The sequence below is a fragment of the Canis aureus genome, chromosome 7 (assembly GCF_053574225.1).
Source record: "Canis aureus isolate CA01 chromosome 7, VMU_Caureus_v.1.0, whole genome shotgun sequence".
In the NCBI taxonomy this organism is placed as follows: Eukaryota; Metazoa; Chordata; class Mammalia; order Carnivora; family Canidae; genus Canis; species Canis aureus.
Genome location: NC_135617.1, coordinates 37,720,150 through 37,739,290, shown reverse-complemented (window position 1 = coordinate 37,739,290; position 19,141 = coordinate 37,720,150). Strand labels below are relative to the sequence as shown.

The 19,141-nt window shown below is 34.2% G+C and overlaps 1 long non-coding RNA gene and 1 pseudogene across 2 annotated transcripts in view; both read right to left on the bottom strand.

Moving 5' to 3' along the window:
• The window catches only part of LOC144317272 (uncharacterized), a 65,456-nt gene that overhangs the window by 42,075 nt on the left and 4,240 nt on the right, over positions 1 to 19,141 (bottom strand). The window lies entirely within an intron of this gene.
• On the bottom strand, positions 4,697 to 5,307 carry LOC144316824 (protein FAM32A pseudogene; annotated as a pseudogene).

Below are 19,141 nucleotides of genomic sequence, written 5' to 3'. Positions count from 1 at the left end.
TTACAGATTATAAACTCTTTCAAGTGGGGAACTATTCAGATAACACTAATGAGGAAAGATATAAAGACCCACATATAATTGAGGGAAAAAACTTTCAAGAGTATATACTTGGAATAGATGTTCCTATTTAAAATCCTGTAAAATAAAGCAGCAATAGTTGGTACTTCATAGTGTTGACTAAAACAGTTAAGATATTTTCACATAAAAGAACTATAATTTAAAGTAAGACAAAAGATCATGTGGAATGTCTGTAGATAAATCCTACTTAGCATTGTCTTTAAGTACACCCTACTTAACCTTAAAGTACCCTCAGACAACAAATTCACTCAAAGATCATGTTGTCCTGTATCTCAAGATATTTCATCCCTCTACCTAGAGCAATCTTAAGAAGGTCAAGAATAGTAAAGATTTGTGAGCTATCATTATCCTGCTCTTCATCTGTTTTTCCTACCAAAAGTGAACTATTAGAAGTTTCTCAGGTTGGGGCACCTGGGTGGCACCCGTTGGTTAAGCATCTGACTCTTGGTTTGGGCTCAGGTCGTGATCTCTGGGTTCTAGGAGCAGGCCCTGCAAGGGCTCCGTGGTCTAAGGCATATCTGCCTCAGATTCTCTGTCCCTCTCCCTTGCCCCTCCTGCTTGTGTTCTCTCTCTCTCTCAAATAAATAAATAATTCTCTAAAAAAAAAGTTTCTCGGGTGATCACATTATGAATATGTGTTTTCCCCACAGCACTTATTGAAAATAGGTTTTAAAGATTATATTCATTAAAAATTGTGTAGACACATAAAAAAGGCACAAATAAAATATGTATAAAATACAAAAATAGCAGTGCAACACTTCAACAAACACACACTTACCTACACCCTGGTTTCAGAAACCCATAATTACTATCATTTTATATATCTCCTAAATGTATTCCCCAATCTCCGATTTCCCAGCCTTCTCCCTCTCTATCCCCTTCTCTATCTATCTGTATCATTCCTTTGTTTTTAAAAATTGTTACCAAGTATATTTATATATGCAATCAATATATTGTTCTTTTCTGTGTAGTTTAGTACTTTATATAAATGGAATTATCAAGTGTCTCCTTGAATTTGCCTTTTTTGCTCCTGAGATCCATCCATGTTGTATGTGGTAATAATGCACTTATTTTCCAATTGTTTACTCTTCTCTTGTATGAATATTCCATGATTTATTTTCCAGCCTGCTAGTGGGTTGCTTCCAGTTTTTTGCTATTAACAAACAATGCTTCTAATAATATTCTTATACATATTTCCTGGTGTCCTTGTGCATGAGGTTTCAGGAAGGTAGACAAGGGTGGAATTTGTAGGTTGTAGGGTTGGTATATCTTCAATTCAATTGGGAAATGTCAAATATTTTTGAAAAGTACTCTAATTTGCACTTCCACCAAAAGTATATACTGGTCTGTGACTTCATACATTAGGCAAAGATACCATGTTCTCATATTTAAATTTGTTTCCCAATGTAGTCGGTATGAATTAACTTCTCATAATGGTCTTAACCATTCCTCTGATATTTAATGAGATTGAACATCCTACATATTTTCTGACTTTCTGTTTTTCTCAAGTGAAATGACTCTATGCTATTTTTTTTCCTTTTAGCCCATTTTATTGGATTGTCTTTTTCCTGTTGATTTCTGTGATTTGTTTATATATCCTAAATTCTAGTTGTTTGTTAGTGATATACATTGCAAATATCTTCCAAATTGGTTTGTCTTTTTTTTTAACTTGTGGATATTCTGAACAGAAGTTTTCTATTTCAATGCCCCATTAGTAAATTCTTTGGGTCTTATTTTAGGAAGCTATCTCTATGCTGTGGGCATAAAGACATTCTCCATCATTACATCATTTGGAAATTATTTTTATGTTTGTGTTTAGGCCCAATTTCATTTTTCCCCATAATTATCCCAATGCCTTTTATTTAGAATTCCCTTTATCACCATTAATATGAAATGCTAATTCATCATCAGTCAATGATTTATATGTTGCAATTCTGTTTCTGGGCTCTCTTCTTGAATCTCTTGATTATAGTTTTACAATTATTCTTTACAATTTATTTCAGCAAGGTAAGTTTATTCTTTTCAGAAGTGCCTTGGCTGTTTTTGGACTCTTTGCTCTTCAGTACAAATTTTAAAATAAGTTGGTTTATTAAGTTCCATAACAGAATAAAAAGCACACAAACAAAAAACAAGTTCCATCAGAATTTTTATTAGAATTGTATTGAATATAGAGATCAACTAAAGGGAAAGTTAATGCTTTTTAAATTATATTTTCCCACCCATAAGAGTGGCATTTATCTCCATTCATTTAGGTCTTATTTCCATTTGTTTAAGTTTTATAATTTTCCACATGAATGTCTTGCATACTTTTTGTTAATTTTTTTTAAGTTTTTATTTGAATTCCAGTTAACATACAGTGCACTATCCGTTTCAAGTGCACAATATAGCGATTCTACACTTCCATACAACACCCTGTCTTGCAAATTTTGATAATTTATTCTTAGGTCTTAATTTTTAAAATTTCATGTAAGGATTTCTGTTCAATTCCATTTTCTAACTCTTTTTGCTAATGTATAGAAATACGATTGAAGGTTTTCATTGATTGTGTCTAGCAGCCTTACTAAATTTTCCAAGTGATTCTTTAAAGGTTTTTTCATTTAAAAAATTGTGCCATCTGTAAAAAATAAGAAACTCATTTTTCCTTTTTAAACGTCATACCTTTCCTTCCCTTGCTGCGTAAGTAAAATGCAACTACGGTGATAGCAGGAACCCTTGTCTCTATCTTATCTTGAAAGGAATGTTTTCAAAATTTTATTATTAGGTATGCTCTCAGGCTTTTGACAATACTTTAAGAAAATGTTTTGCTTTCACTTCTTAGTTTGATAAGCACAAAGAGAAATTTAATTTTATCAAATCCTTTATCTGTATCCATTCAGATGATAGTATATTTCTCCTTAATTTTTAAATATGGTATATTATTGCAATTCATTTTCTGTTAAGTCACCTTATATTCCTGAATAAACATAAATTTGTCAGATGTTAACATTTTAACATCTTTGTTCACAAGTTAGGTTGGCCCATAATTTCCTTATACTGTCCTTTTAGATTTTGAAATCAAGGTAAAGAGAGCTGCATAAAATGAACTGGGATTATTTCCTTTATTTCTATACTTAAGAATAGTTTGTGTAGGATTGGAATTAATTAATCTATTAGATGTTTGCTGGAAAATAGGAGTAAGGTAGGGGATCCCTCGATGGCTCAGCGGATTAGCACTGCCTTCGGCCCAGGGCGTAATCTTGGAGTCCCAGGATCAACTCCTGCATCGGGCTCCTTGGATGGAGCCTGCTTGTGTCTCTGCCTCTCTCTCTTCTCTGTGTCTCTCATGAATAAATAAATAAAATATTTTTTTAAAAAGAAAATAAAAATAAATAAAGAAAAGAAAAGAAAAGAAAAAAAGAAAATAGGAATAAGGTATTGAGCCTTTCGGGGAACATAATGAGAAAGATTTTAAACTACTGGTTACATTTCTTAATAGTGAAAATTTTATTATTTTCCCCATTTCTCCTTTAGTTAGATTTGTATTTTTCTAAGAATTAGATCATTTTATCCAATATTTTTAATTTGCTGGCATAATATTTGAACATTATCTTTTTATCGTTTAAACTATACCTAATGCTGGGGCACCTGGGTGGCTCAGGCTATTAAGCATCCTACTCTTGGATTTAACTCAGGTCATAATCTCATGGGTTTTGAGATTGAACCCTGCATTGAATCACGCTCAGCACAGAATCTGCTTGAGATTCTCTACCTCTCTCTCTCATTCTTTAAAATAAATAAAGAAAATCTTTAAACAATAAACTACACATAATGTCTAGTTTTGCCCACCTTTCATTGCTCATATTATTTTTTCTTTTTTTCTTGCTTTTACCAGAATTTGTTGGGTTTGCTATTCATTTCAAATGATACATTTTTAACCTTGTTGATTATCTCTCCTGTATGTCTGCTTTCTTTCCATTGCTTCTCTATTATTTCCTGCCCTCTGCTCTGGGGGAGTGAATTTAGATTTTTGTTTGTCTAATTTCTTAAACTCATTCACTTTGAGACGTTTTATTTTCTAACATATTGACGTAAAGCTCTCTCTATTTTTTTTTTAAGAACCATATTACCTTTGTCACCTCAGTTTGATATGGAGCATTTTCATTGTCATTCAGTTCTCAGCACTTTCTAATTTTATTATGATTTCTTCTTTGACCTATGTGTCCTTTTAGCAATGTTTATTTCCAGAAGCATGAGTTTTGTCTTATCTTTGTATTAATTATTTCTAACTTAATTTCATTGTGGTCAGAACACGTTATGTGTGACACTAGTTATTCTAAGTTTGGTAAGCCTTGCTTTATGACAACAATATGTGGTTAATTTTGTAAAAGTTCTAAGTACCTTTGAACAGAATGAGCATTTTGCAACCAATCATTGAGTTAGGCTTGTTACTTGTGTTATTCAGATCTATGCTATCACAGATTTGATTCTCATGATCTCTTTGTCATGAGACAAATATGTTAAAATGTTTAAACTCTGATGTGTGTTTTCATCCATTTCATTTCATACATCTATCTACAGACTATATTATTAAATAGATGTATACAAATTAAAATTCTTAAATATGCTTGTAAATGGAAACTTTTCTCTACTTTGTAATTATCCTTTTTATCTCTCTCTCCTTTTTTTTTTTTTTTTTGTTTTGTTTTGTTTTTGTTTTTGTTTTTTGAGTAAAAGAAGAGTCTTACTTTAATCAAGTTCCAGCAAGAGGGCACACTGCTTTGGAAAGCATCTGTCTCAGCAGAAAACGCAAGGGTGTGTGTAAAAGAATGTTTCTAGAAAATACCAAAGGCACCAAACAGAACATTAACTTTGCCTTCCAATTCCCCTCGATGCCACTGCATACCCTGGGTGGGGAGGCTACTTCTCCCGCTGACTTTGGGAATGTCACAGTGCTCCGTAAGGGTGTCCAAGTGTCTGTTGAAGTCCTCCACTCTCTGCTTGTGGATGCTTTCTTTAGGATCCTTTCCATTTGCTGCTTCTCCTGCATCTTGTCGAAGGCTGCCTGGGCCGGGGTTCGCTTGTTCAGGCCGCACCGCTTCTCCTCCTCCTTCTTTTTTGCTCGTTCCCATCGCTTCCAGGAGTTTTGCCTTGTCCTTGTCCTTCTTTTTCTTCTTCCGCTTGGTCACACCGAGCTCTCCAACACCTTTTAGTTTCAGGGGCCCCTTCTGGAATCTGCTCGTAGGCCGCCATAATGCCGCTTGCTTTTTATCTCTATTATTTATCTTAATGTTGTTGTCCTGAAATATATTTTGTTTGATGTTTACATAATTATCACATTTTTCTCTTAATTGCCACTTTCCAATGTATCTTTGTTCCAAACTTCCATTTTCAAGCTGTATCCTGAGGTGTTTTTAGATGAGACTTTTATTTTTTAATAAATACTAAAAATCCTTCTTATAAATGGATCTTTCTTTGTATTTTTAATCTTTTATATCCCTGCAAATAAAATTTTGCAAACAATAATAAAAAGTTGAAATCAGTTGCCTCAGACAACACTAAAACACTAAAATTCATGTGACAAAGCACAAAGATTTCTGCATTATATAGCATATTTCAAGCCCAACTTACGAAATTATTTAGTGCTTAATGGATGTTTTTGGGTATATTGTGTGTAGTATGTATTTATTCTGTGCAGTATTGAGTGCAACTTGTCTTGTATGTTTGATATCAAATATGTACTGTTATATAACTAAAGAAATCATTTGTTAAATGGCATAGAGACTATCTAAATTGGATCTAGTTGTTAGAGCCCCTAAGTACCTGGCAGAGGCAAACATAGTAACTAAACTCTCAGAAAAATAGCATTAGCAAGAGGTAAGACATTGTCAGGGAAACAGCTGAGACACTTCTGCAAGAACTGTAAAATCTCTTTCCTGAACACGCACAGAACTTAACATTGTTGCTGGTCCATCATGTGGATATATCATAACTGATTTTCATTTCAGACAATAATTTTTTATAAAACATATGCAAGCCATTATTGCAAATATCTAAATATTGAGAGCTCAGAAGTGAAGGATATCTCTATGTGGAATAATTTCTACTATCCTGTCTCTGTGTGCTTTCTATTTGTCCCACCTTATCTGTTTCTTGTTTGTTTACCTTTTTAAAATATTGATTGGATGCTTTTTCCTCACTCATTTTCTTTATAGATTTGAAAGTTAAATATTCTATATCTTTTCTTTCACTGGTTACCTTAACGTTTCCAGATGCCTGCTTATCAAAATATTAAATTACAATTTCACTCCTTTTAAACAATGATCTTATTAAATCTTTAAATCTGATCATGAATTGCCTGACTTATATGTAATTTTTATTGGAAGTCAATGTTCTACCATGTTTTAAATCAACAAAAGAAGCATTGTTTCGTGCATTCAAAGTTGTTTTTATTTACCTACATATTTACCACTTTCTTTTTTCTTTAATCCCTTTTGCATCCTCCATGTGGAACTGGTTTCCTTTTGCCTGGAGTACATCTGATGAATGTTTTTAGAAGAGTATCTTTTGATATAAACTCTCTCACTTTTCCTCATCTGATAATATTGTTTTTATTTTTTCATTCTTCAAAGTTATTTTTGATAAGTATATAATATCTAGATTGGTAGGTATATTCTCTCACCCCACTGAAATATCCTGCTATTTTCTGGCTTCCATTGTTGTTCCTGAGAAGTCAATTGTCTGCCTTCCTTTCCTTCTGGTAGTTTTTAAGATTTTTTCTGGTAGTTTGTGGCATTCTGTACTTTAAGGGAAGTAATGTAGGGGGTAATTTATTTTATATTTATTCTACCTTGGATTCATGAATCTGTAATTGATATTTTTCATCAGATCAGAGAATTTCTCCTTCTTTTCTCTTCAAATATTGCCTCTACCTCATTTTTTCTTCTCTATCCCTAGAACTCCAATTATTTGAATTGTATTATATTTTTTTCAGTCTGTTCTTCTTGTCTCTTTTCTGTTATATTTTCTCTTCCTCTCACTGTGCTGCATTCTGGATAAATTCTTCAGATCCATCATCTAGTTCACTATCTTCTCATGAAGTATCTATCCATTAAACATAATCACTGTTTTTATTTCAATATTTTTTCATTTCTGAAAGTTCTATTTTATTTTTTAAGTCCATTTGTTTAATTTCTTTGCACTTTATATTTTAACCTTTTCTTTTTTTAAGATTTATTGATTTATTAAAGAAGAGAGAGAGAGCACTAGCAGGAGGGGCAGAGAGAAAGAGAATCTCAAACAGACTCCACTCTGAGCACAGAGCCTGACTCAGGGTTCAATCTCATGGCCCTGAGATCACAACCTGAGCTGAAACCAATAGTTGGACACTCAACAACTGCACCACCCGGGTGCCCCTTAACCTGTTCTTTTTTTAAGGTATTTTTTAAAAGCTAAATTGCCATTTATTATGTTTGATAAATCCAATATCTAAAAGTTTTGCTAGTTGTTTCACTTGTTTTTTGATTTTGGTTTTTTTTTTTTTTTTTTTACTCTATGGTGCTCATTCATATTGTACTGTTTCCTCCTGTATTTGTGATTTTGGCAGTAAGCTCCCATTCTTTGGAATGTCATCTGCAGTATTCATTGAAACCTCACTTGATAGTGGATAGCATTTTTTTAAATATTTTATTTATTTATTCATGAGAGACACACACACACACAGAGAGAGAGAGAGAAAGAGAGAGAGAGAGAGGCAGAGACACAGGCAGAGAGAGAAGCAGGCTCCCAGCAGGGAGCCTGATGTGGGACTAGATCCCGGGACTCCAGGATTACACCCCGTGCTGAAGGCAGGCGCTAAACCATTGAGCCACCCAGGGATCCCCGTGGATAGCATTTTTATATTTGTTTCTTGTAAGTTCCTGAAGAAACTAACAACCGAGGACATCTTTAAATGAAAGTAATAGCCTTTTAAAATTACCCAGATATGACTTAGTTTGCAAATGCTTCTGAACTCATTTGTCAAAATCATTGGGAAAGCTTCCTTTATAAACCCATTGCCAAGTTTTTTTTTAATAAATTTATTTTTTATTGGTGTTCAATTTACCAACATACAGAATAACACCCAGCGCTCATCCCGTCAAGTGCCCCCCTCAGTGCCCGTCACCCATTCACCCCCACCCCCCGCCCTCCTCCCCTTCCACCACCCCTAGTTTGTTTCCCAGAGTTAGGAGTCTTTATGTTCTGTTTCCCTTTCTGATATTTCCCACACATTTCTTCTCCCTTCCCTTATATTCCTTTTAAAGACAGGTAATTTTTATTTTTGTCTTCTTCCTGTTAGTCTTTTAATTGGAGATTTAGTCCATTGAGATTCTATGCTGGAAGAATCATCTATTAAATCTCCTACCTTGAGTAGTTTTGCCTCCTGCCATTGTCTATCCTCAACACCAACACTCTATGAAAATTGAATCTCAAGTTTGCTTGAATTTGGCAATTATTTTTAGGGTGATAGCTCCACTTACCTGTCAGAATTCTCATTTTCATTAGTTTTTGGCTTGTAAGGGATGCTGGACCCACAATGACAGAAACAGAATACCAATACTGTGTTCCTTTATTACTTCAGGTTGTTTGTGGTGTGTGTGTGTGTGTATGAAAAATATCTACTTTCTACTGAAATTGAAAAGTCAATTACTATCTGAATTACATATAATGCCTATGACTGAGGATAACATTAAAATTTTTGTGTTTCTTTAACTAACATTTTTGAACACCTACATTGTTGATTTGTGTTGTTTCAGTTTAACTTGCATTTGAATCCATGGGAACCCCTCGAGAATTTGTTCTACCTAGAGTCCGTGACCCCTGACAGCACCATGCAGTGAGTTTTCCTTTTCCCGAAAATGAGATGAAATAAAATTCAGTTTCTTGTAACCTCTCTCAGAAGGCAAAGAACATATGATGTTATCAAACAAACCCCCTGTTAAGTCTTTCTTTCTTTTTGTTTTTGTGTTTATTTTTGAAATTACACTTGCTTGCAGTTTATGTTTCTATGAAATAATGGATACAAGCATTTCAGTGTCCCAAATGAAGTAAGAAATTTGGAGTTCTTGTATAAACTTATTTGGAATTAGATAAAGCTTGAATGAATCTACATTGTTATTTAAAGGATCTATATTCTAATACAGTCAAGAGAAAATGTCACAAAGAGCCCTGTATCAACTGGGGATTCATTTATTCTCTCTTTTACTACCTCTTTCATGTGGGTCCTGTGGTAGAAGCAGGAAAATATGTTAATTTTTAGGTATAAATAAATTCTAATGCTGCTTTAACCTTTTAGAATATTGCTGAAATTGCCAAACTTACTTGTTGACATTCCTTGGTATTACATACATTTAAAGATTTTACTTTAAAATGGGAAAATAGGGATCCCTGGGTGGCACAAAGGTTTAGCGCCTGCCTTTGGGCTAGGGCGCGATCCTGGAGATCCGGGATCGAATCCCACGTCGGGCTCTCAGTGCATGAAGCCTGCTTCTCCCTCTGCCTGTGTCTCTGCCTCTCTCTCTCTCTCTGTGACTATCATAAATAAATAAAAATTTAAAAAAATAGATCTTTAAAAAAAAATAAAAAAAATAAAATGGGAAAATATTTTTCTTAGGAATAACTAGCATCATTTCTCCAGGCATATACAAAAACCTAAAATTCTAAATATAGAAGCAAATGGTATATATACCAGTGTATATTACCAAAAAATAGCAAAACACCCCAGCTCAATATCTTCAAAGACTGGCTTTAAAAGTATGTCAAAAGCAGGTTTTCTCAACCTTGGGATTTGGGGTAGGTTAACTCTGTTGGAACTATCTGTGCATTGTAGGATAGTTAACAGCATCTCTGGTTAGGCAGTGATCCAGAATATCAGTTTTGCCAATTCAATGGCTTTATGGTGACCATAGGTCTTCCTGTCTCGATAAATGTCATCAGGGTATTCATAACTTCAGCTTGAGAAACAGCATGGGCTATTCCAGGGAGATCAAGGAAGTTTCTGCTTCTCCAAATATTCCCATATGTCCAGTACATTCCAGAGAATCCTTGTAAAATTCATTCCTTTAAGAATACAGTCCAAGAATCCACATTCTGGGATCCATAAACTTCAGATTTTATAAATTGTTTCAGAGTTTCTATGAACCCTAGAGGTTTTATGCAAATTATAGATATGCTTTTCAGACTTATTCTAAGGCTTTAACAAATTCTGAAACTTCTGTCATCCAGACAAACTTCAGAATGATAAATTCATAGGTATTCTAGGATGATGAATTCAACACCTATCATCAAACATCTAAAATATCACATATATTTTAGAGTCAAAGAATTAAAAACCCATTAGCACTTGAATATTGCTGTTAGAAGTACAATAGTATCTAGCAATATATATGTTAAGGTTTCTTTAATTTAATTATATCTATAACCTTTAATAAAGTATTATTAAATAACAAATGAATGCATAGCCTGGTATAGTATCAGATATGGTTGCTTTCAATTGTTCCACAAATAGTTCCCCTGAAAGCTATCATCTACAAAATTTCTTGAAGTGTTATTTCTGGGTTTTCTTAAGGTCTACCTATTAAAACCATATATATTTTTTTACAAGTTCCTATTTCTTTTTAAAAATTTTTTTAAAAATTGACCTTGGATAATAGAACAAATATATGTATATATTTTTAAATCGGGAAGATGGCTTTGTTTTTTTTTCTTTTCTCTCCTTTTTTTAACCTTTTGACTCCTTTCATCCATTTCTCCTACTCCCAACCCCTGTGCTTCTGGAAGCCACCAATCTGTTCTCTGCAGCTATAAATTTGTTTTCTTCTTTTAGATTCCACATGTAAGAGCGATCATGTGGTTCTTGTCTTTCTCTAACATATTTCAATTAGCATAACGCTTATCAAGTTTATCCATGTTGTCACACGTGACAAAATTTATTTTTTATGGCTGAATCACTGACCTCTACCTCTGAAACTAATAATACATTACATGTCAATTAATCAAATTTAAATTTAAACATTTTTTTAAAAGATTGTTTTGGCTGTTCAGGATTTTCTATGGTTCCATACAAATTTTAGGATTATTTATTCTATTTCTTTGAAAAGTGGCATTGGAATTTTGATGGGGACTCCAAAGGACCTATAGATTGTTTAGGGTAGTATGGGCATTTTAATATTGATTCTTTAATCCATGAATGTAGAATATTTTTCCACTTATTTGTGTCTTCTTCAATTTCTTTCATTAATATCTGTTTTCAATATACAGGTCTTTTACCTCCTTGGTTAAATTTATTTTTAGCTATTTTATTATTTGTAATTGTAAATGGGATTGTAAATAATAATTGTTTATTATTCTTTCTTATAATTTATTGGTATATAGAAGCAACATATTTTTGTGTATTGATTCTGTATCCTGCAACTTAACTGAATTTGTTTATTGATCAGTTCTAACAGTTTTTGATGGAGTATTTAGGGTTTTCTAAGATCATGACATCTGCAAATAGCATTTTACTTATCCCCTTTTCAATTTGGATGCTTATTTGTTTTTCTTTCCAAATTAATACTATGTCGAATAAAAACGGTTAGAATAGACATCCTTGTCTTGTTCCTGATCTTATAAGAAAGGCTTTCAGCTTTTCACAATTGAGTATGATGTAAGCTGTGGGCTTGTCAGATATGGCCTTTATTATGTTGAGTAACATTTCCTCTGTACCCACTTTTTTTGAGAGTTTTTTATTTTAAATGGATATTGAATTTTGTCAAATGAGTTTTCTGCTTCTGTTTAGTCCTTTTGTCCTTCGTTTTGTTAATGTGGTTTTTCACATTGATTGATTTGCAGATGTTGAGCCATCCTTGCATCTGTGGATCAAACACCACTTGATCTTGGTATTTGATATTTTTAACGTATTGTTGAATTTGACTTGTTAATATTTTGTTGAGAATCTTTTTTTCATCTATGTTCATCAGGGATATTGGCCTGTAATTTTCTTGTGTCATCTTTGTGTAGTTTTGGTATCAGAGTAATGCTGGCCTTATAAAATGAAGAGTTCCCTTCTTTTATATTTTTTGGAAGAGTTTGAGAAGGATTGGTATTAATTCTTTGAAATTTTACTAGAATTCACCAGTGAAGAAATCCTGTCCTGGACATTTGTGTATCAGGGAAGTTTTTGATTACTGATTTATTCTCCCTTTTAGATCACTTGATCAGTCTGTTCAGATTTTCTAGTTTATCATGATTCAGGCTTAATAGATTGTATGTTTCTAGGAATTTATTCATTTTTTCTAGGTTGTTCAGTTTGTTGGCATGTAATTATTCATAGTAGTCTATTATGATCCTTTGTATTTCTGTGGTGTTCATTGTAACATCTCCTCTTTCATTTCTCATTTTATTTATTTGAGTCTTCTTTCTTTTTTTCCTGGTGAATCTAGCTTAAAAGCTTGTCAACTTTATCTTTTCAAAGAACCAGCTTTTAGTTTCACTGATCTTCTCTGTTGTCTTTTTAGTCTCTATTTCATTTATTTCTGCCTTGCTCTTTGTTATTTCCTTTCTTCTAGTAACTTGGGCTTTGTTCTTTTTTCTAGATCCTTGAGGAGTGAAGTTAGGTTGTTTATTTGAGACTTTTCTTGTTTTCGAAGTAGGTTTTTATCATTATGAACTTCCCTCTTATAACCGCTTTTGCTGCATCCCACAAATTTTGGTGTGTTATAGTTCCATTTTAATTTTTCTCAAGATATTTTTGTATTTCTTTTATTTCTTCTTTGATTGTTTATTCAGTAGCATGTTGTTTAATCTCCATATATTTGTGAATTTTCCAGTTTTCTTCACATTATTAATCTCTAGTTTGATACCATTGTGGTTGGAAAAGATGCTTGATATGATTTCAATTCTCTTAAATTTATTAAGACTTGTTTTGTGGCCTAACATATGATATATCCTAGAAAATGTTGCATGTGAACTTGAGAAGAATATTTGTTCTGTTGCTTTTTTTTTTTTTAAAGATTTTATTTATTTATTCATGAGAGACACAGAGAGAGAGAGAAGCAGAGACACAGGCAGAAGAAGCAGGCTCCATGCAGGGACCCCGATGTGGGACTCGATCCCGGGACTCCAGGAGCTCGCCCTAGGCTGAAGGCAGGAGCTAAACCACTGAGGCCCTTAGGGATCCCTATTCTGTTGCTTTTGAATGGAATGTTCTGTATATATTTTTAAGTCCATCTGCTGTTTAAGGCCAATGTTTTCTTATTGATTTTCTGCCTGGATAATCTATCCATTGATATAAATGAGGTATTATTGTATTGCTGTATATTTCTCCCTTTAGTTCTGTTAATGTTTTCTTATATATTTAAGTATTCTTATGTTGGGTGCATAAATATTTATAAAATTATGTCCTCTTGTTGGAATGACCCTTTTATCATTTTGTAATACCCATCTTTGTCCCTCTTTGCTGCTTTTGTTTTAAAGTCTATTTTGTCTGATATAATTATAGCTACTCCAACTTTCTTTGGTTTCCTTTTGCATGGAATGTCTTTTTCCATCCTTTCACTTTCAGTCTATATGTGCCCTCACATCTAAAGTAAGTCTGTTGTAGACAGCATTCAGCTATTCTGTGTCTGAATTGGAGAATTTAGTCCATTTACACTTAAATATACTTACTGCCATTTTGTTCATTGTTTACTCGCTGTTTTTGTAATTCCTCCCTATTCTTTTTTTTAAGATTTTATTTATTTGTTTATTTATTTATTTATGAGAGACACAGAGAGAGAGGCAGAGACATAGGTAGAGGGAGAAGCAGGCTCCATGCAGGGAACCCAATGTGGGATTCGATCCTGGCACTCTGGAATGATGCCCTGAGCCGAAGGCAGACGCTCAACTGCTGAGTCAACCAGGCATCCCAGTAATTCCTCTCTATTCTTTTTTTTATTATATATTATGCTCTTTCCTTCTGGTTTGATGACTTTATTTAGTGGTGTACTTATATTCTTTTCTGCTTATCTTTAGTGGTTTTACTATAAGTTTTTTCTTTGTGGTTACCATAAGGTCTACATATAAAATCTTATATTCATAATAACCTAATTTATGTTGATAACCACTTAAGTTTGATCTCATTCTAAAGCTCAACATTTTTACTTTCCACCTCTTAAATTTTACGTTTTTGATATCGTATTTTACATCTCTTTATCTTGTGGATGCCTTAACTACTTATTGTAATCATAGTTACTTCTAAGACTTTTGTCTTTTAATCTTCATAGTAGCTGTATAATTGATTAATCCAGTACCTTTACTACATATTTATCTTTCCACTGAGATTTATTATTTCATATGTTTTCTTGTTACTAATTAGCACCCTTTCTTTTCAGCTTAAAGGAGTCCCTTTAACATTTCTTGTAAGGCTGATGGTGATGAACTCTAGCTTTTGCTTGTCAGGAAAACTCTTTATCTCTTCTCCAATTCTGAATGATAATTTTCCCTGGTAGAATACTCTTGGTTGGAATTTTTTTCTTTCAGCACTTTGAATATATCATGCCACTCCCTTCTATTCTGCATAGCTTCTCCTGAAAAATCAGCTTGAAGTCTTACAGGGATTGCCTTGAACATCCCAAGTTCATATATCTAGAATTTTTAAGTGCCTGCTGAATTTCAGTTAAATGTTAAAAATTACAGAAGCTAATATTTCAGAAAATTAATCAGCTATTATTTTCAAATTGCAGTCTAAATAAAAAATCGAACCTAAAGTAAATCTTGATGTGCATGAACGTTAGTAGTAACAGTAGTTAGTATTTATTGAATACTATGCTAAGGCCTTTACGTAAACTATTCCATTACGTAAACTATTCCATTTAATCATCACCAAAGCCTTGTGAAATAGTTATTATCCCTACTTTAAAGGTGAAAGAAATGAAGACAGAGAAATTCAGGAACTCAGCCGGAGCCAGGATCCAACACCTCAGAAATTTTTCCTGGGGGTACCTGGGTGGTTCAGTTAGTTAAGCATCTGACTCTTGATTTCAGCTCAAGTCAGGGTCTCAGGGTCATGAGATGGACCGCATGTTGGGCTCTATGCTCAGCATGGAGCCTGCCTAGTATTCTCTCTTTCCATCTCCCTCTGCCTTCCTTGTGCTCTCTCACTCCCTTAAAAAAAAAAAAAAAAGAAAAGAAAAAAAAAGTTTTTTTCTGACTGTAAGCCCTGAGAAGTTTAAAAAGTAGTTTATTAGTGGGCACCTGGGTGGCTCAGATGGTTAAGCATCTGCCTTCAGCTCAGGTCATGATCCCATGTCCTGGGATCAAGTCCCACATCAGGCTCCCTGCTAAACCAAGAGTCTGCTTCTCTGTCTCTCCTTCTGCTTCTGCTCTCTCTCTCTCTCTCTCTTTCACTCTCTTTCAAATAAACAAATAAAATCTTTAAAAAATAAAAGCCGGGATGCCTGGGTGGTCTAGCAGTTGAGCGTCTGCCTTCTGCTCAGGGTCTGATCGCAGGGTTCCCCATTGGGCTCCCCACAGGGAGCCTGCTTCTCCCTCTCCCTGTGTCTCTGCCTCTCTCTGTGTGTCTCTCATAAGTAAATTTTAAAAATCTTTTTTAAAAAGCAACTTATTAGCAATTTATCAGCACACTTATTAGCAATTATTTTTCCATGTTTGATTCTCACCACCCAAAACAATATCAGGTCTTGTTGCTCCCTTTTTCTTCCTTGTTTTTAATCTTCCTATTCATATCATGAACTATCTTCTTTCTTAAAACAGTTTTCAATTCTGTTCCTCTTTTTCTCAATATGCTTCAGTCTTACATACAAAATAACACACACAAAAAAGCAAAAACTTTGAAAACAAGCAACATTCCCTCTATTGTATTGACCTTATATCATATCTCAACAAAATTTTATACCATAGCAGCAAAAAATGAAAAAAGGAAGCAATTTAGTTGCAATCCCACTTTCCCCGTTTTTCAGGACACCTATCTTTCATGAGAACTAAGACTTTACTTTCAAGATTTCTACACAAGCTCTAATTTTTTGTTGTTGTTTTTTAGGTCCAATGTTTCTTTGTACTATTTTGATCTCAACCTTCTATGATCCAGAGCATCCCAGCCACAGAGCTGGAGACCTCAGGATGACTATACCCTCAGGCCTGTGAACTCTGGCTTTCATTGGCCTCCTTTTTCTCCAAGTGAGCCACAAGTCTTATGATTTTGTAGCCATGACTCAAAAAGCATAAAGTATTGTTACTCTTAAGAGCTCAGAAAACAGGACTAATCTTCAAGTTATTAGTTTTCAAACATAATTTTAACAGCCTTTTTAATATAATTATATTCAGAAGTCTCATAATAATAGAGAGAAACAAAACCCTAGTTAAAATGCTAGGAACTTGGATGCTCCACTCCTGCCAATTCCTGACCTATCTGAAGGACTCCAGTTGTTCCCCTATAGTTCTGACTGGCACTGTTTGAAAACTGTGTTGAATATTTAAAAGATATCAGCCTTTAAACATATATAATTATGTAACTAGATGGATGGATAAAGGAATAGATAGATTTTCTTAAATGATCTGGTTAGTTCCTCAGCCTTTCCTTATAGATAAAATCAAACAAAAATATATTATTATTATTATTTTTTAAATATTTTATTTATTTATTCATAGACACTGAGAGAGAGAGGCAGAGACACAGGCAGAGGGAGAAGCAGGCTCCATGCAGGGAACCCGATGTGGGACTCGATCCCAGGTCTCCAGGATCACACCCCAGGCTGCAGGCGGCGCCAAACCGCTGCGCCACTGGGGCTGCCCCAAAAATATTTTATCCAACATGCATCTTCCTTCCAAGTAAAACTAAACATGAAAAATGCTTATTTATTAAATTGGACCTCTTTGGTAAATGTTAGAAATAAAAAATGATAGTTTTTATTTAAAATGCTATAAAAGTAGGAAGAGTCAATAGAAATTGTCCAAGTTGCCTCAGACCTCACAATTGGCAGTGAAATATTGCCAGTCAAAATTGCAGCTCAGTCATCCCATCAAAGTTCAGACTCAGCCATTTGGACCCGTGGGAGTGGCATGATGGCCATTCAAGTCTTACATGAGTTGACATTGTGTTTTGTTTAGAAGCTCCCTCAAACCCAAATCCTCTGTTTGCTGCTGCCTCTTTCTTACCCCTCAGAACCATTATCTCCACTCCCTCATCTCCGAATTCTTTCTTTGCCCACTCTGACCCAATTCCTATTTCTACAGTTCTGCAAGGAAACAAAAAACAGAAACAAGTACTTCTTCAAATGAGTTCCTTATTGCCAAATCCAAAATCCTTGTCCCATTTGATCTCTTTCCAACATTTCTCTGTTAAAGCTTCCTTTTTGGCTAAGGTGGCACGGATTATCTGCGGTCACTCTGTTTTTTTCTGTTTCTATCTTCTTCGTCTTCTTCCTTTATCCATACCCAAACTGCCCTAAATGCTCATGTTCACAGCATTGGGCCTTCAGGCCTCTTCCATTTAAGCCAATCTTTGTTTTTCCAGGTAATCGATCCCAACCTATAACTTTCAACCATTACACACACACACACACACACACACACACACACACACACATATATATGTAATGTATACATGTATGTTTATATATAGTGCCTTATTGCCTTACTTTTGTGCTTTCATGTCTCACCAAGGTGCAGGTACTCCTTAAGACTTTGATCAGCTATTGCGTTCTTCAGGAAACCTTCTGTAGTTTCACATAACATCCTTTGTAATGGATGTTCCTCTGTGAACTCATCACCACGTTATAGTTACTTGCCCATTTATCCATCTCCCTGACTAGATGATGAATGTCATAAGATTCAGGACTGTTTTTCATCTCTGTACCCACTTCAGCTAGCACAGCACCTGAAATTAATGATTGCTTGTTGAAAAAACGAGTAAGTTTTGGGAGCTTAATAAAGGTTACCTTCTTAATTTCTCTTTGAAAAAAAGTTTTGGTAAAACGTGAGTACCACTAGGGGGCACAGAATTATAACAGAATTTTCCAGTACACTAGCTCAAAGGTGTTTTCCTTCTGCATCAGTCTCTTAACAGTTTCTAAATATATATATCCATATATTTAAAAAATCAAATAGCTATATTCAATTTACTTTCAAAAAGAAGAGCCTAAGTCGGTGGCTGAAAGAAAAAGAGTATTGCTGCCATACTAATGTGTCAGAAAAAAATGAAATCAGGCACTTGTATCACTCAGACATATACAGCAGAGTTTTATGAATAAAAGTGAAAGATCACAATGTAAATACAATTTCAAGAAGCTGATACTACAAGATGTGGAACTGTTTTAAAATTTTCAGTAGAAAAAAAGTATCTATGAAAGTATTCTTCCTTCTGCAGGTATAGTAAAGAAGAATACTGAGGCTATTTGTATGTTTAGAATAAAACCCCGAATCCTGTTTCAAAATAAGTAATAGATACTTCCCAATACTTTTCTTTTGGAAAGAGAAACCATCAAAATTATCACACACATTAATAGGCTAAGCTTTGTATTAAAGCTAGCATAAGATCTAGCTTTTTGTTTTTGTTTCAGTGGGTTTTATTTTATTTTTGTATTAAATACTCATAAATTTGAGTCCTGGCTCAACTATTATTAGTTATAAAAATTATTAAGTTATCGACACCTCAGTTTCTTCCCCTATAAATTGGCGATGATTGTAGTGCCTACTTGTGAGGCTATTGTCAGAATCAAATAAAATAATTCTTACAAATCACAGTGCCCAGTAATACATGCTAAATATTATTTTCTTTGACAATGGTTTTTAGCACATTAATTTAGTAATTCCAAGGAAAATAAATTTTGATTAGTTGCTATAATGAAAACGGATGGACCTTTTGAGCCTTTCCTCTACTCTTTGTCTATTCCCCTACCAGCCTCTCTTCACACCCACATACACTCCACCTATACCCTTTCTGCATCCCTGGGGCAGAGGCTTTCTGAAAGGGCCATGTCTCCATTCATTGTGCGGGGCAGAGCTGGGATCCCTCCCTACTGTGTTAGAATCTTCATGTATTCTGGCCGGCTCCAGATGATCTCTGATTCTT